Genomic DNA, 26,836 nt, shown 5'->3' with positions numbered 1-26,836 from the left:
ACACACATCTTAAGACGATAATGTAAACGGAATACCAAATGTTGTTTAGATCTGAAGTATTACCATTTCAAAGCGAACATTTCTACCTCAAAATAGTTTTAATTCAATATTAATTAATGGGACTGCTTTTTTTTAAAGTTTGATTATTTAAACTAAGCATATAAATATTGTATTTCAAATTAGTAGTAAATTATTTACTTACGTGATCGTGCTCCCCACACCGCTGCTTAAAATACGCTGACGCACCGTAAATTGATCTGCGTAAAAATCGCAAAAAATATTACACGGAGATCTTATGGCAGACACCACTCCGGTGACGTAAAAGACGCAAAAATTTGCGAACAAAAAGGATTCGCGTGAAGCACGTCACTGCGATTCCGTACCGTCACCGTTTTTTAAGCAGCGGTGTGGAGAGCATGCGTCAAAAACGGTACGCATACGACGCGACACTGCGATTCCGTATCGTGACCGTTTTTTAAGCTGCGGTCTGGTCGCACCTTTATTCAACGGTTTTCGCCGATTTTTACCATTTTCTTGGCCTACCTTTTTGGTGCTATTGCCGCGCTCTACTTCAAATTCAAGTGGTTACATTACAATCATTTTTTTCTAAAACCGTTAATCCTAGCATACGCCGTTATAAACTGGAAATTATCAGCCTGTGTTAATCCAGTGAACCATGGTGTTTATCGTCGGATGAAACAACTCATAATATCCCAGCGGATAAAACGATTCCCCATAATATTTCGCTAGATAATGGAGCAGCTGCTCACCTGGAAACATCCCAATATCCCGATATATTTTGCGGCGAACGTTAATATTTTCATCCCGGCTGCATCGCGGTCAGTGCATCCAATTAACGCAGGCGCGGCAGGGAATCGCGTCGCTTGTAAAAATACTCTGTTTGAGCACAAAATAACAAGTATATACAGAAGACCCACTGCATGTAACATGAGATAAGGTCAAACAGGGACCGGTCTGATATCCCCTTCGAAGGTTTCGGAAGGGGTATTTTATAAGGTTTTGCTTACCAAAGCCGTTGCTTACTAAAACCTTTTCATTTTGGCTTTTTAAGCGCTTCATAACACGGGTAAACTGATACCCGCTCTTAAGCGCTAAAATCCGCACTTAACAATGAATAATAAATTAGGTAATACAACAAACAAAAACACAACGATGTTTTCAATAAGTTAAGCCCCAATCAAACTTTCACCCCATTTTAACCCCCTTGGGGGTTGAATTTCTTAAAATAACTTCTTATTTCTTGTACACAATATAAATGGAACCTGATGTGTAAAGGATATATGCATTTAAATATGGGATTTAGGTTCAAATGGGACTGGGCCGATAACGTGTGTCTCAGCATCTAGAAAGGTTGGCTAGTGTAGTTACGAAGTGGATGCCAGAAAATGGGCACGAACGCGGTAGGTCCAAACGGAGATGGCGGGTCTAGGTTACTAGATACCTTCCTCAACAACTGGCCGAAAGAGGCACTTGATTGGGAGTCGTGGAGATCAAGGAGAGAGGCATTAAACTAGATTTATGATTTAACTCACGTGTTTATAGCAACTCGTGCGATATGTTTCGGGTTTAATGTTAGTATGCCTCACGACAGTTTAAATTCGAAGGGGAGAGGCCGTTGCCCAGCAGTGGGACACCAGAATAGGCTAGAAAATAAAAATATAATTATATATACTATGAACTTGGTTATTGTATATAGTGCAAATTGTCGGAATGTAATATCCTATTCAACCTTCTGTATTTTATCTTTTGCGATTTTCCGAATGAGAACGTATCGCGGGCTAAATGCCCTCGCGTAATCATGACAAAGCCTGATGCCGTTATGGAAAGATAGTGCTTAATTATGAAGGAAACTGTTGGAATAAAATAGCGAGTAGCTTTATAAGAAGACATTCGTTGTTTTGTTTACTTACGGTAAAGCGCGACTGAATACAAACTGAAAACTGAATACCTACAAACTTTTAATTTTTATCCTTATGCGTACGGGTAACACGCTTCATATCAGACGTATAAATTAGCCTGAATACGGTTACTAAGCCTCAGATGTAACGTATGCAATGGCTTTTTAAGCAATTAAAAGCTGTAGTAAATTTCCTTAACATGCAATATAACACGACTTAATTTAAAATTGGTTATAATCACAGAATAGATTCTACTTAAATTCAGAAAGGTCACTGTCACTCAGAACTATGTAATATAGCCCGAACCGTAGCGTCTACGTCAACACGATAAGTGGGCGTCCCTTCTAGAACAATAACACAATAATCTAATTCATTCCGATACAACCCATTCTACGCAATTACGAGTAAACTACAGGTTATTCCATTTGATAATTATCTTCCTAGCGTTTTCCCGGTTTATTTGCTACCGCTGATTAAATGAGCTTTCAGGTATCGGTAACTTAATCCCAATAATTGGCTTTACTATAGTATTTACGCAAAACAACTGCCATTCTCCGTGTTTGAAAGTCGAATGTCTAATTCGTCTATTTATATATTCAATGGAAACTAAAATAGCACATCAAACTAAAAAAGAACCCAAAAAGTGAAATGTTCAGTGCAGCCGAAAACGGCAGGCAACAAGAACAATTAAAAACACCCAGAGCCATTTTTCAAGCAGGGTCGTTCCATAACTCATGTAAATTCGTAATTGTCACGACAATACTCGACAATTTACGTTCGATTGGCGAGTATGGTGACGTCACGCGCGGTTCGTGCTTGTCATGCGTCTGAGTGATAGCTTTAATATAGTCGCGTTGATTATCCAGCCGGGCGGAAACGCCAAACGGTAATCTAGATTTAATACCAGGGCTCATCGCGCGCTGTCCTTGTGTGCGCCCACTGGCTGAGTTACGTCGAATTAGGGCCTCGTATGTTGATGGATTCGTCTCGAATTAACAGTTTTTGTTATTCTATTAATGTTATCCCTTTATTGGGCTGTAGTGATTGTTACTTTATTTTGTTTGTTTTAATGAAATTGAAACAAAGTCATTAAGTATGTGCGGGGACATCCTCTCTCACTAAATATTTAAAGCGTCGGTAGATTGTTATAAGCATAACCTAATCGAGCATAACGCCTTTGTGTGTAGTATATAATATCTAATTAATAAAACTTTATATTTACTATAGCCCTGTTACAACTAACTTAGAAAATTAATAAATATGTAGTAAAACATATTAAATATCAAATTAACAACACTTGACTCAATTAATTTCACAACGATGTTTACAGTAGCTCTTTCGGTAATTAATGAACAAGTTGTTTTCGTGACAGGTAATTTGTTCCACTTTAATACGGCCTAATTTATACACTTGTCCGGTTATGAAACTAAATAAAGTCTGCGCACATTTAATTTTTAACGTTACATCGCAGTTGGAGGTCAATTATTTCTCCATCCGCTTCAGTATGCGGTCACCCTAACATGCCGCGCTGCTGAAATTTACCATATGAATCACATTTAAAAAGTAATTTAAATCCATTATCGGGCACTGAAAACATTGTGTCGGGCATAATAAAGCTAGGAATTGCATTCTAATGAATGATTTCAGTCCTCCTGTTGGATTACAACTTAATCCTCTTGAAAAAGGGCCAGCGGGCGCAGGGGAACTCTTCTGTAATGAAATTCTTACGTCATCATTGGACGAAAGAGAATGGGCCCGAGGTATTACCGGCTCATCTAATTTGCTTTTTAAATTGAGATTATTTTTGTGGAATTAATGGTGGCATGGCTTTTACTTTCGTCCGTGCTACAATTAGGGGTCCTTAAGGGAAATTTGTGAATTGCAAACGGAATACATACGTTTATTGTAATACAATTTAAGTAAGTAAGTAAGTAAATATTATTTATTGCAACACAAAGAAAACAAATTTAAATACAATTTAGTAACGTAAATCAACTTTATATTGTCACGCGTAAACCATTAATAATCGTATTGTTTTAATTGAGCATTATACATTGTAGACTCCGCTTGACGTTTCATTCTATGTGGCATGCTGTTAATGCCGCTAAAAAAGTGAACAGTTTTGAGACAAGAATGCAGGCAGGGCTTTAACTAATTCTATTTCTAAACATATTATTTAGCAAAGTCGTCCCGCCGCGTCTATCTGTCTGTTCGCTGAAAGCTCGAGAACTAAAAAAAAATTACGAGTATAAAAAATATAAGCTAAATTTCCATTTGAAAGTTACAGAATAACTTACAAGCAATTTAAGTGTAAGTTTCACTTTGGAAACTTACAAGCTTCCCATCACTGTTGCACAATATGTACTTCATAATATAACCGAGGAAAATATAATTTCTGTCTTAAACTTAAAAATTACAATATTGGACAAATTTAACTTACTCTTTCTAATCATAACATTTTTTTTAAACATTATTTAAAAAAAAAAATCATTTTCCTCCAACATGAGAAGTGCGTTGCCGATAAAACATCTAGATGATGATGGCGAGCTAGTTTGATCGTAAAGTTGTCCAATTTTCAATACGGCTGGACATAAGGACAATGTTACATAATACTGTGGATTCTTAGCATTACCGTCTTTGTTGCCCAGACTATACAATGAAATTACTTGAAACCGTAAAAGGAAACGCCTCGGTACTAGCTCACTATAGTAAAAGCTTTAGAGGTCGAATAATAAAAAGAAAACAATATTACTGTAGTGGCCGGGGACGCACACTAATATACATTTAGCCATTACAAGGGAGGGCCACATTTTCAACGCAAATTGAGCTGGAGAATATTTTAACATATCGTTGCGATTTTATTCTCTAAGAGATTGTTCTGACAAATTTCCTTAAATGTAATATAAAATTACTTCTGTAATACCGATATAAGTATATTTATTTTATTGTATTTAAAATAAACTAGCGACCTGCCCCAGCTTCGCACGAGTAAACCTTATAATATATTATACACCAAAACCTTCCTAAAAATCACGGCATGAAAATCCGTTCAGTAGTTTATCGCGAACATACATACACACAGACAGACGCGTTTTTTTAAATAAACAAGATTGGTAAAGAGGAAAGGGGATGGCCGCTTCTCCATACATACGTAGTCCTCATTTTCCTCTCTGGATTTTGACGTTATGGAAAATATTTTTACACAATTTGATGTATATTAACAGTAGCTTAAAATGTAGTATCGATTAAACAATAAGTAAAAATTATTTTCATTATTTTAAAAATTAGGAGCGAAAAACAGTTTTCATATGAATTTTTAATGCTCCTCTTATAATAATTAAACATTGGAAAAAAATCAAACGTATGCCACTACGTTTGATTTTTTTCCAATGTAGCTGGGGTAGGTAGATATACAACAAATTGTGTCAAAATATTTTCAATAATGTTAACATTGTAAATTTATATTTTGGATTTTGTATTTACCTACTTGCTTTTATTCTAATTGTATTGACAATCCTTATTGGAGCTATAATTTTATTTTATTGTTATTATTTTCATTTTTATTTTATTACGTCGATCATGACAGAAATTCTTATATTTTTGACATCAATGCAAAATTACTACGTCTTTCCTGAAATAAATCATCTAATCTTAATATCCAGAGAGGAAAATGAGGACTACGTTTGTATGAAAAGGTGATTTCGCGCGGGTCCTCTACTGTTGTCTTAAAGCCCCATTTACACGGTTGAAAACTTGCATGCACTGTTCGATACATTGCTAACTACAGAGTACAATGAATTTAATCGATCCACCAAATACCGCAATGGAACGAAAATCGCAGGCAAGTTCTAAAATCGTCTACCTAAATGGGGCTTAAAGCTTTGGAGCGGCATTCAAGAGATAGAGGGTTCCGCATCCTATCTGATTTTAAATAAAGTGATAAGGTTTTTAAAGGGATGGTAGTTATTTTACTTTAATTATGTCTTTTTAAGGAATTATTATTATCATATACAATCTGACAATTTTTTTATGAGTTCTTGTTATTAAGAAACATTGTGACATTGTTAAATAAGTATCATGTAATTTTCTATGAGAAATAAATTAATCTCTCTATCTATTTAAATTTCTTTCATTTACTTTACTATTTTGAGTTTTTTTTTTTGGATAGAATAATTTATAATGTGGTTAAATTAAATATATTTGTTTTTATATATATAAGTGTAGGCCTCTTTAAAATTTTGCAACACATACGGCCCGATTCGAACTTTAAGATACGTCAAAAAATCCTAAAGATACGATATGGATTAGATATGTCAGTGTCAAATGTGACGTTTTTTTTTTAAATAAAGGTCACTTTTGACACACTTCTAATCCATAACGTATACCTATTTAGCACATGTTTGACGTATCTTAAAGTTCTACTACTAAAGGTACTTTCTGATGAAATTCTCTGAAGCTGTGTCTTCAGTTTGTATATGCATGATACAGGTGCATATTTCAATAAAAAAAGTCTTCCAAAACTTTTCATTACTTAATGTTTTCCAATTCTTAACCAAGCTTTGAGTTTCATTACTTATTAACGCGAATGCTATTTCAGTCGTAGCCATTACAATTTGCTAAGCAAGTTTTGTATTGTACTGTTCGCTGTAAGCACCGGAATGGAACTTAAAACCTTTGTTATTCTCCCCCTATCACATCACAATACTCGGTTAATTAGTCTAAATAACAGTATTTCGCCAGACGCGAAAACAGAGCCCGTTAATTCTAATGAAAGCAACCAATTCTCCTGCGTGAACTTAACGCTCCCCGAGCCGGCCTGAAAGGCGGCCCTCGCAATACGCCAGCAAGTTTGCCAAAAACAAGCTCATATAACGGTCTAGCAAACACTGCAAATGATGCGTTAGTGACAAACCGACATTCCGCCTAGCGCCATCTCTCTTTGTTGCACGCTCAGAGACAGAAACGGCGGGGCATGACGTACGGCGCGAAACAAGATAGGTTATTATCTTCCTACAAGCGAAAACACGTCAAAGGACCTCAGATATTTTCCACACGTTCACGAGTATTCACAGGAGACTCGAAAACGAAAATTAGTTAGTGAAGATTTTTTTTATTTCTGTCCAAATGCGTTCCGAGATTTTCTTTGTTAGGGTATAACAAACGCCACCTCTGAAATTGAAGTACGCAAACTGAATAACAAAATAGCCATCACACAACTTCATTCGTACCTGTACTTAGTGGTGACCCTTGGACTGTCAAAGTGTGATGATAAACATTTATTTACACAAATAAGTCCTAAAGCCGATATTCAAACAACAACATATTAAAATTGTAAATTTGGTTTAGTTGTCGGTTTGGTAGCTTTCAGTAAGTATTATTATTATAAAAAAAATTTTTTTGGACATTCAGGCAAAGAAGTTGTCGATTTTATACGAGTACTAAAAGCTACGCACGTCCTGCATCGAACTTTAAGATACGTCAAACAATTGCTACGAAGATACGATATGGATTTGAAGTGTCAGTGTTAAAAGTGACGTTTCTTCAAACAAAAACGTCACTTTTCATACTGACATGTCCAATCCATGTATCTAGGTATCTTAAAGGTCATTATTTAAACTACAACGGAACAATAAAAAATTGTGGGTACAACCACAAGTGAGTATTCCGGCAGTTCCCTCGTGTAATTAATGGACGCTCCCTAAGGTGACATCTTTTTAAATTAATCAATAATTATACTGTTCATATTACAAAAGTATAAAAATCTGATGTCACGATTCTTATACCACTATAAATAAATATTAGGGGTAATATTATTTACACAGATCATCTTAGCCCCTAACTAAACAAAGCTTGTACTATGGGTACTATGCGTCGATATATACATACTTATATACATAGAAAACACCCATGACTCAGGAACAAATATCTGTGTTCATCACACAAATATATGCCCTTACCGGGATTCAAACCCGCGACCATCGGCTTCATAGGCAGGGTCACTACTCACTAGACCAGACCTACCATTTATTTTTTATTTTTTTGGTTTGATGGGATGGCTCAAAATACCAGTCAAAGATTTGTATTATTACGCGTTTAGTATGTGCATTGTAAATATGAGTTTTGTTTACCCCCGGGCCCAGCGCCCATGTACGCCCCGGTATATTTTTTCCTGTGTATGAAGAAGTCATAAATCACCGGGATGTAAATCTGTAGCATCCAGTGCCGCATGAGTGACACGCCATTATCGCACTCATCCCGGCCACGCCACAGCCTAAACTTACTTCTTCTAACTTTCACATTCTTTAGTACTTTATATTTGTCTGTATTTTAAAATAATGAATGTTTGTTATGACACGCTTAAAACTTTACATGTAGGTAACTTGAAAACAAAATAAGCAATAATGTCATATGAGTTGTTATTTTGGAGTGTAGAACATGTTTAAAAAATATTTTTATTAGGTGAGGTATATTGTATTAAAATTTATTATTCATATTTAAACTTGTACAGCGTGTAATTAAAATAGTGTGGATTTGTTTAAGGGCTTATTCAGTATCGTATTCTGATTAGGACAAAGTATAATCTTTTTTTTTTGACGTGGCGGATAGGAATTTAAACTTATGATGATAATATATAGGAGTTTTATAAACTTTCATGAGTGGGTCTCATATAAGTTTAATGGACTTCAAAGAACTTGGGTAACTCTCGACATTTAGACGCACTACGTACCTCACATTTCAGCCAGACTTAAGGTGCCGTAGGTACAGAGACCGGAGTTTTTGTAGATCACAGTACGGTTTCCAAAAAAACAAATAGCAGTCTTGAAGATTTCCTTTAGAAATTTCATTAATTCGAATCCTATTTGTCTTTCACTCGATAGAAAAAATAAAATCTGCCAAGTGCGAGTCAGACTCGTACAGGAAGGGTTCCGTACCTACCATTATCTATGAAAATGGTCACCCATCCAAGTACCTACTGATCCCGCCCGATGTTGCTTAACTTCGGTGATTGGATGAGAACCTCGAGATTGGAAAGAAATATTTATTTTATTCTGTTTTTAGTATTTGTTGTTATAGCGGCAACAGAAATACATAATCTGTAGAAATTTCAACTGGCTAACTATCACAGTTCATGAGAAACAGCCTGGTGACAGACGGCCGGACGGACAGCGGAGTCTCCGTAATAGGGTCCCATTTGACCCTTTGTGCATAGAACCCTAAAAATCACGAACAATGAACATAGGTCTAACGCAAGTACTTTAAAAAATTGTTACAATTTATGCACAAAAGCTAAATATGTTAAAATTGCTTCTAAAAATGCTCAATTTTATTTTTGAGTGAACTAATCAATTACTTTTTTGTTAAAACGTACAACAAATTAAAATGAAAAAACATAATATCCGCCGTCCCGAGCACGCACATCCATCTCACTTACGCTCAGTGAGATTGAGAGAAAAACACGAACTTACGGGGCCTTAAGTTATTGCGACCAATTTAATCCAAATTCCTGGGCAAACTTTTTTTATAAATAATAATTCTACAAATATCTTTCATAAACTATAAAATCGTAACATTAAAAGAATGAGTCACTTAGTGATCAAACAATACACAGGCATTATTTTAGAAAATATAATCTTGAATTCCTTCTGAAGTAAGTACGGTCACGAAAAAAATGACAAAAAAAAATATATATATATATATATATATATATATATATATATATATATATATATACGACTTTATTGCCCATATATTAAGGTAGTGTATATATATTTTTGGCACATTTTTCGTATCGATATTTTCAGACCTGATTGTACTAGCCTAGGTCAGTTGTACAAGATTGTGCGTTGAGCAAATTAATTGTAAGTTTAGGGTACTGTATAGCTTTTGCTTTGGGTAATACTCTAGGGCGGCCGTCGAGCCGTCGCCGGAATGAATGCTTTGTTGGAATATATACAGACGCTAGACATTGTAACTTATTTCAAAGTAATTTTTTATGATATGACTGTGAGAGGACGATGATGAAAAGACAAGTATAAATATAACTACGGATGTATTTAACTTAAAACCGCTTTATACACAAGTTACTTACTCATTGCATAAAATCGAATTTATTATACTCAGTTTTTTCCAATTTGTTCCTAATAATAAAATCACTCACTCACACCACGTTTTGCGCTAATGATCATAATCGATAAAAATAATTATTGAAACCAAAGTTTGTTGAGTCGGTCAATCTAACATGAATTATTTATAATATTTTAAATACATTAATTAATTTGTAATAAAACCGAGCAGTCATAACTGTCATTTTATATGCAGCAAAGAGCATATAATCACTACATGCAGCTAAGCGGATCGAACAAAATCCAAAGAGGTTTGCTATGGGTTCGCCAGAATAATAGACAACATAGAATATTTAAACATATTAGTGTTTAAATATTCTTTGTATTGTCTTGTAAGTGTTTTTATATTTTACTTTTATTCAACGACCTAACTTAAGAGAAATATAGTAGTTTATGTGACTGCTGCATAATAAAAGGCATTAATATATACGAGTGAGGGATTAAGAAACGAAGTGAGTTTCTTAAATAGATCACACGAGTGTTTTAATACATACACTATTTTATCTACACACATATTATAAATTTTATATGTATTATAAATATTCATTAACCCAAATTACAGCCTCCGTTGGGGCATCGTTGCCAAATCGTTGCTCTCTTGGTGGAACTCGCGGATATGTGGTTGCGTCACTGAAATATTTTTATCGCTTATTTTACACGAAACTTTTGCTATAGTTACCTTAAAAACAACAAAACATATTCATTGTATACTTAAAACTAATTAAAATATCTTTTAATTAATTAAAATAGCTGTTCGTCAAATGGCGGTAAATGAAAACTTTTTTCATGCATGTAATTTTTTTTTAATTCAGAGACTAACTAGAGTCGGGGGGCCTATTTCCGTATCATTCGATACAAACTAACATACGAGATATGTCAAAATTATATGCAATTAACGTTGCATTTGGAAAAAAAGCATCTAAACTTATATTAGAATAGAGGTTAAATCAAATTGCTTTTTTTTTTCAGAAATGATCCAAATTTGAATGCATAACCAAATCGGTTTTGATGTAGTTATGAAGCAATAACAACATTATCACAGATAAGAAAATTGTTGTAACAAAACAGTTAACCGTTATGTTGGCCATTATTTACGGATTTTGAAGGCATCACAGAGGGTTTATGATATGTGTGTCGATAAATAAATAAAATATTGATTCTAATTAACAACCATAATCCTATCCGTCACAGACCTGCAATGGTGATAAGCATTAAGCCCTAAGGCCAAAGACAAGCCAATAAAATCTCCTTGGTCCGTGGTATTCATAGTCATACTTTACGGAGCACTACGATAACGCTGTCACTATGGGTAATCAAAATCATACGAGTAACCCGTCAAACCGTCAAATGATAATTGCAATTGTAACTGATGAAATATCCAATAAAAGTGCGTCTTATTTGCTCAGAACGTGCAGTAAAGCAAATATGTGAAATAAATAAATGCTTGGTTAAGAACAAACTATTTGACTGTGTAAAAAAGGGTTCATTGGATTTCGTGAAAAATTGGAAATTACGTATACGTTCATTAAAGGTAAATTTTAATATCTATGTTCAACTAGATTATAATAATGCTATTGATTTTGGAAATTCGGAATTCCTCAACACTATCAGATACAATCGTGGGCGAAAGGTCTTGAATTATATGATGTAGAAATTAAAAATGGGTTATTTCTTTCAGTCCTGTTTGTGTAGACGTACATATGCATCTAGCATATTAAGGCAACGTCAGCATACATTGATATATGTATAAGAATTATAATGAGATGGCCGGAAGTTATGTAAATCACTTCTACGCTGCCCATTTCTCGATACGTATGCTGCGTATTTTTTTGAATTATGGTCAATGGTCCATTATAAAATAAAAGGGTATTTTAGATACAAATATACAAACTAAATCAAAAATGTCGCTTGATTCTTTCTCAGGAAATATTGACTTGTGTTTTGTTTAGGTACCTATCAGTGTAAAGATGACAGACTGCAACGGTTTTGCATGTGTTTCGCAATATATCTAAATGCAGATGAATAATGAAGGAGCATATAGATACAAAGAATAGTATGCATATATATTTGGTTAATTAACAATTACTTTAGTGTTACTGTTAGATTTCCCTAGTCCCAATACCGCAGATTCAACAGGCTCAGTCAATATAACCTCACGGTCAATGTTTGCGTTATTGCTAAACAAACTTTACTTAACCAAATAACCATACATTCAAATTCTAACACCCGCATTCCGTAGGTATAACAAAAGCAAATCAATCAATGTCACAACAGAGTAAAGTAATTCTTACGACAAGGTATTATAATCCACAAGCCTGAGAATAAAAATAATGAAAAAGAATGATAGGTGCGTACCAAGAATTCAATATATCTACCAAATTTTCCGCCCAAAGTAATGGCACGTCCGACGAGGCAGCGCGTCTCGTTTTTGCTAATGTAACTGATGATAATAAGTTAACAAGTTGTGTGTTTTCTCACATCCATCACGCAGCTTTAAGATAGCGTTTTTTCTATATGTGTCATATACCTTTTCTCATATATTAATAAGCCATAAGTGCTCTAACTATGTATATTTCATTTGAAATTCAAACGCGTTTTTTTTCTGAATAAACTTTCACTTAGGAATTTAAGTTCGTCTTTGTACAGCCTATCCTGTGCCATATTTATGTTTAGTATTTTTTTAAATAAAAGGGTTTATACATACCTACATCGAATAACCAAAGAAAGAGTTTTGCAGTTAGTAAATAAAGAGGTCGAGGTTTTAAGGACAGTTAAAAAATGCAAACTACAGTACCTTGGTCATATCATGCGAAACGAAAAGTATGAACTCCTTCAACTAATTATCCAAGGAAAGATCCAAGGGAAAAGATCATCCGGACGAAGACGTAACTCATGGCTCAATAATCTTCGAACATGGTTTAAACAGAGCACACGTTCATTATTCCGCGCGGCTGTTTCTAAAGTCCGTATAGCCCTCATGATAGCCGACCTCCGGTAGGAGATGGCACTGGGAGAAGAAGATACATACATACATACATGTTTATTTGGCACTAATTGGCACGTCCTGCAATGCAAAGTCTTTGATTGTGGATAATTTTGAGTTTTAAATCGACACATTTAAAACTCACAATTATCCAAAGTCTAGTAAGTGGAACCTTTCCACTTTGTCGTTTACAATAAGGACAAGATTTTCTTGTATCTTTATACGAATAGCGTGTCAAAGTGTTCATATGGCAAGCGACGAAGTGGGATTTTTTGCTTAGAAACGACACGATTACTTCAAAATGTTACTATACATGTTATATCAATAGGTTTCCCAGTCGTTACCTATATATCATTCGAATTTTACGAATCAATCTGAAAAGTGTTAAATATGTCTCGTTAATGATAATGTTTTCGTCTATTTCCAGGTAACGATGAACAAAGTTCTATCTGATTTGTAGAGAGGGTAAGTAAGCTAAGCTAAGGAAAGCTTTTATTTACATTATTTACGTAAGATTTAAATGTCCGCAAAGAGTCTGAAGTTTCCAGTTGAATCTGTCTGCCTGTCTTGATGCAGTGACTTTAACTCGTTTATATCCTAGCTGTTTAAATTGTAAATTCAAGAGTAAAGGTCAAAAGTTATCAACACTTAATAATATTTCCGTGGTCTCGGTTAAACCTATTTTCTTAATTCACTTAAACTTAATTCCCTGCTACGTATTTAAGTATAACCACGTATTTTTATTCATAGGTCCATTATAATTATATATATCGTTGTCTAAGTACCCTCAACATAGGCCTTATTAAGCTTACTGTGGGACTTAGTCAATTTGTGTAATAATGTCCTATATTTATTTATTTAATTAAATGAAAACCCCTTTAGTCTTAGAGATAAATTGCTTTAATTGCATCTCTTTTGCAGTACAAATAGCCTTTACCTTGTACTGTACCTATAAAAAATATGTATGAGTACCTATAATATTTCATTCAATACCGTTGACTTTGACATCTTGTTGGGGGTATTGCGTTCTCTCAATGTTTCTCCTGCAGCAGTTAAGTGGTTTCACAGCTACTTGGATGGTCGCCGGCAACGGGTTAAAGCTGATAACTCTTTATTTTCATCTTGGTGCAGTACGGTGGCTGGCGTTCCGCAGGGTGGCGTGCTGTCCCCTTTACTCTTTTCAATTTTCATAAATTCTATTACTTCTAATCTCCTTTCTTCTTATCATCTCTATGCCGACGACCTCCAAATCTACTCCCAAGGCCTGCTTGACGATTTACCCCTTGTTGTTCATTCCATTAACACCGACTTAGAACGCATTTCTGAATGGAGCTCTTGCTATGGTTTAAATGTTAATCCGTCCAAAACTCAAGTTATTATCATTGGCAGCCCGAGAAGCATAGCAAGAGTCGATTTCGAAAGTTTACCTGGTGTTTTATTCGATGGGGTACTCATTCCCTTTTCTAACCAGGTTAAAAATCTTGGCGTGATAATAGATCGAACTCTTTCTTGGTCTCCGCAGATCAGCGAGGTGAGCAGGAAGATCTTTGCTACAGTTGGTTCCCTACGTCGCCTTCGTAACTTCTTGCCTCTCGCCACTAAAATTGCGCTTGCTCAGTCTCTCCTTCTGCCTATTTTAGATTATGCAGATATCTGCTATTTAGACCTTACTGAAGAGCAATTGAACAAACTTGATCGACTTCAAAATGTTTGCATTAGATTTATTTTTGGATTGCGCAAATTTGATCATATTTCAAGCTTTCGTTCAAAGCTTAAGTGGCTACCTATTCGTTTCCGTCGCAACGCACATATTCTCTCCCTCCTGTATGCCACTCTGTTTCACCCCAATACTCCTTGTTATCTTAAAACTCGGTTTAAATTTCTTTCCTCTATCAGATGCTCTCAAAATCTGTTACTAGTTCCCCCTCCTTCCTCTTCGAAATTTTACATTAAATCTTTCAGTTTTCGCGCTGTCCGGCTGTGGAATGCTCTGCCCGTTGACATCAAACGTGCTAAATCGCTCTCTATTTTTAAAAACCGATTAAAAGAACATTACTTGTCTCTTTCATAAATGTAGTTGTTATTCTTGAAATTCTTCGTTATTTGTATGGCTTTTCCTTTGTCATTTATTTATATATTTATTTGTTATTTATATATTGTTTATATATAGTAATAAATGTAGTATACCTATATATATTAAATATTTGTAGTATATGTATTTTATTTTATTTTTGCACCACCCGTTACCTTGATTATGTTCGCCATTTCTCTATCTGAAGGTTGTCTGGAAGAGATCGCTGTTTAGCGATAAGTCCGCCTGTTGTTACCTACATATTTATACCTTTACATACTTTGTACCATTTTTTTTTGTAGTGTGCAATAAAGCATTTTATTATTATTATTATTGTATCTCCTTGGATTTCACGGGCCTATAAATCCCGGTCTTTTGATAGGCTTGCGTGGGGATATAGATCCAACACGTAGAGGCCTCTTGGAGAGCTTTAATGTCATGTAGAACGCCTGCTGGAACCCGTTCACGGGCGCAACAATTGACACCCATGAACCGGTCGCAACAGGCATTGGGACTATTGTAGTAAAGTGAACAGTATAACGGTCTATGGATTGAAGTTTGGGAGGACAATGAGACTGGGTTATTGCAAAGACATCCGGACACCTGCCATAACAATGTTTTCACTAGTTATCGAGGCAGGCGGTGACTCGCCGCCCACTAGATGGGCCCCTGAAAATGCCGTCGTGAAGACGACCAGGAGCAACACCGGTGTGAGCGGCTCAGGGGTGTCGAGAGGTGTACGCCGCTTTCTACCCAGTGGCTGATAATAGCCACTGTGCCAACTCGCGTCTTATGCAAGTTTTCACTTCCACCCCTGGAGCATTTAGCTCTAACGACTCCTCTCTGGACGGCCAATGAAGGCAAGCCAGAGCTGAGAGTCCTGCGGGTCCCCTTGGGGTCCACTCCGACCGACGAAGACACGCCGGAGACGGAGACCCTGACCGACTCTCGGGAGTACTAATAGTTATAATAATAATTATGGCTAATTTACAAAATAATAGTTTTTAAAATATTTTGATTTATATATGCCATAGCATATTTAGCACAAATTACAATTTAATATATCCTGTATATTACAGGACACTGTGTGACATAGGCTCATCAGCTAAATAGCTGCTAGCCTATAATTACATAAATAAATAAATATTATAGGACATTATTACACAAATTGACTAAGTCCCACAGTACGCTCAATAAGGCTTGTTGAGGGTACTTAGACAACGATATATATAATATATAAATACTTAAATACATAGGAAACACCCATGACTCAGTAACAAATATCCATGCTCATGACACGAATAAATGCCCTTATCAGGATTTGAATCCGGGACCATCGGCTTCATAGGCAGGGTCACTACCCACTAGGCCAGATCGGTCGTCAAATAATATATTTTATGATATTAAGGAGAGTACAATTGCTGAAATAACCTTACGTTGGTGGCTGTTACTCGTATTCTAGAACAAAATGCAGCAAGGCGAGGTCGGAGAGTCGCATGCCGAGCCATCTAGGTGGCGTGAGAATACCCGGAGCTAAATAGTGCTATGTAAGCAGCTCTGCAGCACGAATGGACTAAGATTTGCATGCTAACTCAGTTTTCATAAGTAATAGTTTCGTTTAGCTGTAATAACGCGACCAACTTTGTTCGAAACGAGCCAACTACGTCGACTGCTAAATATTTAGAACTTGTGAAAAATAGTTGCTCAAGAAACGTTAGAGTTTACGAAACATACATTAAGCAGTTTCGTGATTTTAATGGCGGTTAGAATGACTAAGATAAAGCGAGTTTTATTTGTTTGCGGTATGAAGTTATGGACAATGTAGTCAGAATCAGATATGTTAAAATTATAATTAAATGTAAATGTCAGGTATATGTATTACTTATAGGCGAAGCAATAAAAAGGTACAGAGGGAAATGCTTGGAACACAATTTTTTACTCCGTAACTTTGATTGTACTAGTTAGGAGCTGAACATATCAAAAGTCCTTGGCCGTAGCCCTTGAGCCGGGGGACAGGGAGATTTGAATGTCCCATTTTTCGGTTTTTCGATTATATCTCGGATATTACATGGCCACTTATAAAAATCCAGCTCATGAGCTACTTTTGATATGTTCACTTCCTAACAAAGTTACGAAGTCAAAAATTGTGTTCCACGCATTTCTCTCTATAACTTAGAGCATTCGTTTCCTGGCCTATTAAACGTATTCCAATGAATAAATACCATCGGATGCGTAATGCGCATCTCTAAATTCTCTGTCCCAGTTTTCTCGCTTTCAGGGGCCTCGTTTAAGTTGGCAATCTCTTTTTAATTTATGAAACAAAGAGATGCAATTTATCACAAACAGCCGGTAAACTGGCAAAGCGGTTAAATTTAAAAGGGTTAATCATATTTCTGGGCACAATAAATAACTTACAAATTGTTAAACGTATCCCGGGGGCAAAGAGACGCGGCTCTTGGATGCGAATTTCCAGGGATAAGTTTTTCCACTCAAACTTTATTCTCACCTCAAGTTGCGCTATCTGTCTGTTACTTATATTCTTCCTCCAAATGATTTAGTTTGCCAGCACTCGGCAAGAAAATATTTTCTTTTCAACTACATCAGACGTATGAATGCACAATGCCGCTCGAGTCGACGAGGCGATTATAGCGACAATAAGTTTACAACAACAGCATCGAAGCTTCTATTCCGTTTTGTTTGACGACGTTTGCAAGTTGCTAGGTAATGACGCACGCCAACCCATATACAGTACATATTAATAAACCACTGAGATGTGTTGTGACAATATTAACGCTTAAATTCGGTTTGTCGTCGTCTTTAAATCTGTTTCTAATTCTCCCTTACGCATTGCGTTAGCAGTAATTTATGCTACTTAACTTGCACTTGCTTTATATAGGCAATTTTGACGTTAGTTTCTGAAGGTTCTTACGTTCAAATCTCTGTTGTTTAAACACACGTTTAGTCCCCATGGCAGAACGAAGTTTAATTTATGGAATTTATAATTAAACAATAGAAATACAATACGTCAACTTTGTAGAATGTTAGAAAACAAAACATTTAATTCACCACAGCTGATACAAACTAATTTATTATTTTGTTGCAACTACTAGATTTCTAAATGTTTCATCTAACATTTTATGTGAGTATCAGTTATGGGTATCCATAATACATCTCGAGCAAATCCCACGAGATCCCCGCCAGAAATTATACATTGAATTGGTCAGAGCCATTTGTGTGTTGTTATATTTTCATTATGATTGATGCGCTCGCGCCATAGATCCTGGGAGACCTTACCATACAAATGTGCTTAACCTTCACCCCGCACTGATCCTACGATAAATCTACCAGGTCTATACACGGTGTTTTTTAGGGTTCCGTAGCTAAATGGCACAAAACGGAACCCTTATAAATTCGTCATGTCCGTCTGTCTGTCCGATTATGTCACAGCCACTTTTTTCCGAAACTATAAGAGCTATACTGTTCAAACTTGGTAAGTAGATGTATTCTATGAACCGCATTAAGATTTTTACACAAAAATAGAAAAAAAAAAAACAATAAATTTTGGGGGTTCCCCATACTTAGAACTGAAACTCAAAAAATATTTTTTCATCAAACCCATACGTGTGGGGTATCTATGGATAGGTCTTTAAAAATGATATTGAGGTTTATAATATCATTTTTTTCTAAACTGAATAGTTTGCGCGAGAGACACTTCCAAAGTGGTAAAATGTGTGTCCCCCCCCTGTAATTTCTAAAATAACAGAATGAAAAATCTAAAAAAAATATATGATATACATTGCCATGCAAACTTCCACCGAAAATTGGTTTGAACGAGATCTAGTAAGTAGTTTTTTTTTAATACATCATAAAATTAAGAAAAAAGTGAAAAAATGTGTGTCCTCCCCCCCCCCTCCCTCTGTAACTTCTAAAATAACAGAATGAAAAATCAAAAAAAATCTATGATATACATTACCATGCAAACTTCCACCGAAAATTGGTTTGAACGAGATCTAGTAAGTAGTTTTTTAATACGTACGGAACCCTTCATGGGCGAGTCCGACTCGCACTTCGCCGCTTTTTTAAACTCCGTTAACTTCGGGTTATGGCTAAGTACATATAAGGAAACCGAATGGCATAGTTTTTTTTTTCCTTTTTTTCCGTATTTAGTCATTAAATGCTGCATATAGCGTTGTTGTATCATGGACATGCTACAAGTACCTATTTAACTTAAGTAAACAATTGAAAACGTTGACATATTAATATCATTGCGAACATCGATTGTCCGAGATAGTACTTGCGTAGCAGCAAATGCATAAAATCATACTAAACACTAATCAATATGTAAAAAGCCCTAAGGCAAGTGCACACAAAATATTTTTATGATTTGCACCGATATAGAGTTATTTCAATACCGGTCTTTGATAAAGTAACTTAATTTCTCATTTAATAAGCTCAGGAATGCATCCTTAAAATTAAAGGAGTTTTAAAAAACACCGTGTATAGGAAGAAAATATTTAGGACATTTTGGTTAGCTTGTAATATAACTGAAAAAATTACTACGACATGAAATTACCGTATAGTTTCCAGATATTAAAAATGCCTTCAGTATGCATAAATAATATTGCGGCCACAATACCAACGGTTTTGTAGCATATACATACCTACAATATAGTACATTATTAATTATTAACCAAGAAGAAAATAACGTTCGAGCGAAATTATCATCTGGATTAAAAATTGTTCACGTTTATCTTTGAATTTTACTCAATAAAACTGCAAAAAACACAACACACAGCTAACCAGCATCTCACCCTCAATGCATAATATAATAAATGTATGTGTTCCATTAGGAGTAAGTAGAAGGAGACACAATGAACCATTTCCAAGTTGATACAGCTTAAAGTTCAAGACATCCTTAATGAACCCAAAAATGTAATGACGCCTCTCAGAGTAAAGACGCATAAATCGCTGTAAGATTGGTCTCAATAAAGTTGCCGGTAGCTCAAGTCTGTCATAATTTTGAACACGTTCATAAATCCATCAATATTTAAGCTCTCTGGCCACAATATTTTTCTTCCCGGTCCCCGGCGCGAGGTGCGTCACACGTGCGTCATAAATTCCGATAATCCATGGCCTACGCTGGTGTGTGTACCTTCAGGTCGTCGGCATTGTACGGGTATTATGGGCATGTTATGTGGGATGCCGCTAGGACTTCATGATTCAATACGACGGGCCTAGGCGTAGCAGAAATTAGGCACAAGCAATTACCAGGCAGGCACAGGGGTGGCGTAAGTCAATGCCTGTTTGTCTTAGGACTATCCATAATGTAGATATACAATATGTAACTGAGCGTAACGTAAAGCAGTATATTTTACTCATTCAATTGTAGTCGATGTTAATGTCCTATATTAACGACAAAAGTAACTTATCGTTGTAGAAACTTGTTTACCAAAAATGCAGTGCCCAACAGTGGGGCGTGGGTGAAAATTGAGATGAATTGTTGTGTTATGGGGTGTAAGGGACGCGTTTGCATTCGCCGCATGGCCCTCGTCTTCCAACAAATTGTATTAAAGGAAGCCAATACGTGACGTATGTAAACGGCGGTTACTTTTTGTTAAATATATACATTTAGGTACATTTGACGTATTTGCTTCTATAGATTCTGCCCGCATCTTATTCAATAAATTAAAAATCTCAGACCCATAATATAACAGAAAAAATCGGGAATAACTTCATTTCGTTTCACATTTCATTTTCTATATGTTTGTTCATTATGTTTATGACAGATATTATATTATACCTTTGTATTGTGTAGTCTTTATTAAGTCAAGTTTGAAAAAATATAAATTGAACAACTCTTGCAAGACTGCTAGGTAGGTTGACTCTAGGTAATTTATATAAAAGCTTAATAGCCACATTCTACATCATATAAAAAGTTAGAATAGATATAAGTATTCTATTGTTCCATTCGTAATAACGTTCTTACTACAAATCTTACACTCAAATTCTCTTTTGGAACGTGCAATTATTCAAATCGCTAATATTTAAAAGACAAAAAAACTGCTTAATAGATCGTCTTCATAAAAATATTTAGTTTACTATTATCTGACCTGGTAAAGGCGATGGCACACGTATCATGTAAGTTGCCGGAGGAATATTTATCGTAGAGCCCGCCGTTATTGGACTTGCCTTTTGGGCGTTTAAGGTGAACGGTGATGTGTTTATTCAATTTGGTGTCGTGAGAAATATTGTTAGCTCGTTCTTTGCCATTCACTTACCGTATGATAGTACTTGACTCTACCTACAACGTTAGTTTACCACGTCGTAATGCTTAGATCATTTCAAATTTTTTAACAAGTAGAATAGGAACATTTTTTATAATTATGAAATCGTAATCAATAATCAACCTAATATGTAATATATCTCAATACTTTCCAATTTATAGATATAATTAGGTTCAAATAATCTTACATCTAATTATTAATTTCTGTGAGTAAATGTTTTTAGCCAGACAACATATACATCACAAATTGATCCAGTAACGTACATATGTAATATATGTACCTACATTGAAAACCCCCGCCAAACAGTTACGTTAATATTTGAATAATTAAATGGCAGAAATAAATGTTACGTTGTCCGATACAATAAACGTTTTCGTGATGGATGCCCGGGCATTTGTCAACAATATATTGTTTGCAAATCAACTGCCGTTCTGCGATGGCCATGATGCATAACAGAAAGCGGAGCATTCTTGATTAAAATATACACAGTTTATTTTTAAACCCTACCTGTTGTTTACCATTTTAAAACGTGTGCTTTTTATAATTGTACGATATCCGTGTAAACAGAAACACACTTATATGTATAAGACTTTATAAAACTTAATGCCTTGGTAGTTGCACCTATGTATATACATTGGTTTAGTAAAATTGTATCCATTTTAGAAGTTAGTTAAAATAGAATGTTATTTAGCCCTAATTGCATGTTAATTAATAGGTACGTTCACCTGTTTCCTCCGTGTTGTAAATTTATGTTTTGTGTATGTATTTTTGGTGTGCAATTAATGCATGCAATGAATGAATGAATGCAATTATTAATATTTGTTTGCATTATACAGTTCAGGCAATGTTGTACCTGGTGGCTATGCCATTTGTAGTTGATGCTCTGGTATCGAGCAATATTGATGCCGCCGGGCTGTCTTTAATATTATATCGATGTCGGTTTGCATATACAAAATGTTCATTTCAGTCAAACAGAGTGAATGTCACATGTTTGTGGACAAACATTACATGATAAATGCTACGAGAATAGCAATAAATACCGTTATATTTACAATGAACAATGATATAATTTTTTTGGCGTGTTCAACCGTAACGAAATAATTAATTATTCACATGATGGCATAATATCTATTTTTTTTTGTTACCAGGCAGGCATATGTAAATAACAGAAAATATTTTTTTTTTCTAGTTTATCATTTTTTTAATGGCCTCTGTGGTCTAGTATGTGATGGCGTCACGCCTGTGAGGCCTATGGTCCAGGGGTCGAATAAAGGTGGGGGCGTTCATTTAATAGTCATATAGGCATATGTATCTATTTATTACCGAGTCTTGGATGGATTCATACTTATATGAAATAAATAGGATATAATGAAAATAGTGGATATCCGTTTAAGGGATCGGGATCGTATTCTGATAAGAATACAATAATGTCTTGACGCGAAAAAAAATATCAGAACACGATACTAAATATACATTTAAACGGGTTCCCTACTATTTTTCTTACACCTTGTATTTGATGAAGATGAATGTTATTTTTATTTTGACAATTGGAAGAGACAAGCTCTTGGATATTAAATTTAAATAATATCGTGATCTAATCCAAGCCGCACTAACTTAAGTTTCGTCTGAAACTCGTATCGTCTATTTTCTTTAAATGTGCCTATTTCAAACAATACTCAAACTCCTCACATAAAGGAGCTTTTAACGAGGCCTTTTTCGTAAAGTTAGTAAAACAGCCCCCCGAATGATCCATTATCTTCTCACGAGGACAAGTTAGCGATCTTCTTCCGTCTATTTTCACAAGTAATAACTAAATTTATCGTCGGACTTTCGGTCGACATCGTAGCGTCTTCCAATATTGGTAGTTGTGGAGTCGCGTCACGCGCGCGGGCCGCGGCGGCGGCGCGCGGTGGGCCGGGAGCCGGGCCCGCGCTCGCGCCCAGCGACGTTCTGGTCGACGACGCGTCATTAAAATTAACCATCATTACTCTTGTAAAGCGACTCTCGGCTACAAAACGCGCGCACTCATAGGGAAGTTTGTCCCCGCATAGGCCCCTCTGTCGGCTGTTAATCCTCCGCTTTATTGCTCTTGTAACAAATGATTCGACGGAGGCGACAGCGACACTGCGAGGCGTGTCGTCTTACCCCATATGCTAATTCGCGAGTTCAAACCGCGGGAATAATGATAGCTATGCGTAGTAGGTAGTTAGATGTACCCTGCCGATGTAACGAGCTCCAAAGCGTCTCTATTGATACTAACGCAGCATTATTGGATTTTGTTCAATTTGCGTACATATCAAAATTAGTGGTGTAGGGATCATGTTTAGAATACTGTAATTAATACTAATAATACTAACGGTTGGCTTCAATACGTCTTAAAAACAACAGTATGCTGAAGTTAAATACTTATATACTTAATATAACTCGAACAAATATAATACAACAAAGTTCTTAATGGCGCAATTTCATGGCACACACGTTAATGGAAATCTGTAACTATCTACGGCCAAGTATAAGAAAATACAACAGAAAAACCGCTAAATAAAAAGTTACGAAGTAAAACTTTTGGCTTTGAGGTGAAAACGTGAAGCAAAAAGTATAAATATTCATTGACAGAAAGAGCCCACGCACAGTAAATATAAACTTTTATTTCAGCTCGCCATTAGTAAAACAGCGGGCGACGCATTCAAAATTCGACTCGCGAACTCTAATTAGAGAGGACACGGCGTCCTTCCTTCCTTCCTTTATTAATGGAAAAGTCGGTTCCAATTGATTTCATATTTTGCATCCTTCTCTATTTAGACGACTTAAATACACAAAGGGCTTTTGACGAAGCCATTACCGGCTGTGCCTGGTTTATGCATCGCTTGGACCACCTTCCACGCTAATTCCTACTTTTATACTACTTACTTCTACCGTATTTCCATTGAAGCTTATTGGACACAGCGAGAAACTGCCACAGGAGCATTATCAAAGCATGACATAATTAATACTATTTTAAGATCTGTATATTGAATACCATTGTTGTGATCTGTTTCGTAAGCAGTGAGTAAGTACGAAAACATTTAGTTGCTATTCTTATGATAAATATATAGTTCGTGTCATCCACGATGACGCGCAGATTTGTCAAATTTAACCTTTTAGGACATGACAATACGAGTCAAGGCACGACGATGACGACGAGGGTCAATGACATGATCTATAATGGTGGTTAAAGTTTGGTTTGCCCCGTCTTATTTCCTGACAGACACGCTGTATTTTTGAAGTGAAAACTTCTTTAGCGGCGCTGTGCACTTTTTGTGATAGGGAAAAAAGTTAAACTCGCGACAGGTCACGTGACCGGCAGATTCGTCATATTGAAAATTCGTAAGACGGATATGTGACCTGATCGAAAAACTGTTACAATGTCATTGAAGCCGGTGCGCGCTAGAAAGAGAGGGGGATATATACCGTATTTATTGACATTTAGATTTTATTCTAGAAAGTTTCTAGACTAGTATTTTTATACAATTTTGATGTTTGACGATCCTTTTGTGAAATTCTTATTATTACGTTTACCATATCTATAATAGTTCAATGTTTTTTTTAGAACAATAATAACTGCATCAATAAATTGCACTGATATTTAGATTAAGATGATATTTGTAAAATCTGACGATTTAAAAGTGCTTGTTGCTAGGCCTATTTGAATAAAGAATATTTTGACTTTGACTTTGATACTTCCTCTCCTACGCCGCGCCGGCTACAACGGGTTGCACTCCGTGAGTGCCGGCAGAAGTGAAAACTTGAATATTGTATTTTACCATAAAAATGAAAGTACTTTTATACTGATAATCAAAACAATTCGTGCAAAATTATTCCCTAACCATTCCAAAATATCAAAAATGCACAACGTTAATATTCAAGTTTTCACTTCTGCCGGCACTCCCGGAGTGCAACCCGTTGTTTTTTCTTAATGTCTGTCTTATGGCAGATATAGTATCCTGGGGAAATACTTGAAATAAAATAACATGTATTATTAACATGTATTATAATAACATGTATTAATTTCGTTACGTATAATTGCAAAAATATAAAGCGTTCGGCAGAAGGCATAACGCAATTATGTATGTTTGCTGACGTAATTGCTCTTCAGGAGACTTGGCTGATGGAAGTAGATTTGCCGTTCCTGGGGAGTATTCATGAGGACTTCGGCAGCACAGGAACGTCGGCGATGGACACTAGTGCGGGAATGTTAAGAGGCAGACCGTTCGGTGGAGTTGCGATCCTCTGGCGTAAATCAGTGTTTCAGTGCGTTTCTGTGATTCCGTGTGCTAATCCGCGTATAGCGGCAGTGCGTATGACTGTAAGTGACCGGGCAGTGTTAGTGTTCAGCGTATATATGCCTACAGATTGCGCGGAGAACATAACGGAATTAACTGATTGTCTTAGCTTAGTCAACGCTATAATTGAGGAAAATGATGTCGACTCAGTCTTTATACTTGGAGACTTTAATGCGCATCCACATACTAGATTTTTTAACGAGCTATGTAATTTTTCTGTTGACCAGGATTGGGTATGTATTGATGTAGAGAAATTAGGCTTATCTTCGGACACGTTTACATTCATTAGCGAGGCTCATGGGTGTAAACGGTGGTTGGACCATTGTGTAGTGACGAGTGCGGCGCAACAATGTATTATTGATATATATGTCAAATATGATATCTACTGGTCTGACCACTTCCCATTAGTTGTTAAATGTAATTTTAATATAACACAGAATAAAGCAGTACTGGCATCCGTTACCCCTAATAAAATTAGGTGGGGCGAAAGAAGTGCCGACCAGATCAGTACTTACCAAAAATTATGTGATGATGGTTTAAGGTATATTGATTTTCTTTCAGATTTTGTGCAATGTTGCGGTCACCACTGTAACGATTATAGGCATAGGGCTGTCATAGATAAGTTATATTTCAATATATTAAATGTACTATGTCGGGCTGCAAGTCGGTCGTACGAGGTGGCGAAGTGTAAAAAACGTAAAAAGCCGGTTATCGGTTGGAACAGACATGTAAGCGAGGCTCACGCCAATGCCAGGTTGCTCTTTAATACATGGGTGTGCCACGGTAAACCAAGTAGTGGCCCAGTTTATAATAGCATGGTCGAGGCGCGTAAAATTTTTAAGGGCAAACTTAAGTGGTGTCAAAACCACGAAGAGCAAATAAAAATGGACTTGATTGCAACACACTACGCTAGATCGGATTTTAAAAACTTTTGGAAGTGTACAAATAAGCTGTCTGCTAAGCCTGGCACTCCCGTGAGTGTCGCCGGTATTTCAAACCCGAAAGATATCGCGGAAATGTTTCAGAATCATTTTAAAGTTCAGTCGCAATTGGGACCGCCGTGCAGGCAGCTCGATATGGAGGACATCGGTAAGCCAACAACTTTGATTCTCGCTAAAGATGTCAAGTTTGCGA

General features: G+C 36.0%; 2 long non-coding RNA genes across 3 annotated transcripts in view; both read left to right on the top strand.

Annotated features, from left to right (window-relative positions):
* Window positions 1-26,836, top strand: part of LOC133533385 (uncharacterized) — a 247,009-nt gene that overhangs the window by 25,899 nt on the left and 194,274 nt on the right. The window lies entirely within an intron of this gene.
* LOC133533386 (uncharacterized) overlaps window positions 11,122-26,836 on the top strand; it is a 59,379-nt gene continuing 43,664 nt past the window's right edge. For both annotated transcript variants that reach the window (XR_009801867.1, XR_009801866.1), the window contains exon 1: window positions 11,122-11,573. This is a non-coding gene — a long non-coding RNA (uncharacterized LOC133533386). The remainder of the gene's footprint in view (window positions 11,574-26,836) is intronic.

This window comes from Cydia pomonella, unplaced genomic scaffold, assembly GCF_033807575.1.
Source record: "Cydia pomonella isolate Wapato2018A unplaced genomic scaffold, ilCydPomo1 PGA_scaffold_161, whole genome shotgun sequence".
Lineage (NCBI taxonomy): Eukaryota > Metazoa > Arthropoda > Insecta > Lepidoptera > Tortricidae > Cydia > Cydia pomonella.
Note: the sequence above shows the minus strand (reverse complement) of the source record. Positions and strands in the feature narration are given on the sequence as shown.